The sequence below is a fragment of the Mus caroli genome, chromosome 11, assembly GCF_900094665.2.
Source record: "Mus caroli chromosome 11, CAROLI_EIJ_v1.1, whole genome shotgun sequence".
Taxonomy (NCBI): domain Eukaryota; kingdom Metazoa; phylum Chordata; class Mammalia; order Rodentia; family Muridae; genus Mus; species Mus caroli.
In genome coordinates, this window is record NC_034580.1 from 98,516,219 (window position 1) to 98,517,468 (window position 1,250).

A 1,250-nucleotide genomic window follows, 5' to 3' on the forward strand; every position below is an offset into this window, starting at 1 on the left:
AAAAAAAAAAAAAAAAAAAAAAAAAAAAAAAAAAAACCCACAAACAAAATTAGCCAGCACAAGATCCTCGGGCCCAGTCCTTGTAGAGAGAATCTCTTGGGTACCATATGGAAGGATCACCTGTCAATAAAAGGTTAATGGCCAATAAGCTGAGGCGGGATTAGGATGTGGGATATCCAGCAAGAGAAGGGGATTCTGGGACAGAGTCAAGATGGAGATTCCCTGCCCAGTCTCAGAGGAAGTTGGACATATGAAACTGAGGAGCGGTAACTAGCCATGTGGCAGACAGAGAATAGTATAACCAGGTTAGCATGACTTACAAGCTATGGGAACAGGCCTAGCATTTTTTAATAGATTATAAGCCTCCGAGTCATTATTCGGGAACTGGGGCATGGGTGGAAAAACCCACAGTTTCAGTATTGATAGCCTTGTGAAGGTCTGTCCTGGTGACCCATCACCTCGGTGGCCTCCTCTCATTACTCCTCCGAGTAAGAGTAAGACGAAACCTTCCTCTGAAACTTTCCTCTGATAAGGACAACTATACTGTGAGACCTGTTAAACAGGCTAGGTTTTGGTCATTAAGACACTGAGTCAAGAAAAAAAGCCACAGTTAAAAAGGAGATTAATTCATTGTGGTCACATTGGAAGATGAACAAATGAAGAGTTCCGGCCCCTGCTAAGTCTGCCTGAGCACTACCCTCTCCTACAGGGTGGTCTTAAGGTGGAAAAAAAAATACCCCAAACCAAAAAGAACTAGAAAAAATTATGGGGACTTGCAAAGGCAGAGTAGTCCCGAGTCCCTTACTTCATAGTCTAATTGAAACCTCTTGCAAGCTGTGAATGAAGAATTCCAGTTTATTAACATCTGCTTAATGCCAGCCAGGTGTGGTGGCTCATGCTTTCACTCCTAGCACTCAGGAGGCAAAAGCAGGTGGATCTCTGAGTGTTCAAGCCCTCCCTGGTCCAGGATGGCTGGGGCTACATAGAAAAACCTTCTTTCAAAACCAAAACTAGGGCTGGTGAGATGGCTCAGGTAAAAGCTCCGACTGCTCTTCGTAGGGCGTGAGTTCAAATCCCAGCAACCACATGGTGGCTCACAACCATCTGTAATGAGATCTGGCGCCCTCTTCTGGAGTGTCTGAGGACAGCTACAGTGTACTTAGACATAATAATAAATAAATCTTAAAAAAAAACAAGGGGGCTGGTGAGATGGCTCAGTGGGTAAGGGCACCCGACTGCTCTTCCAAAGG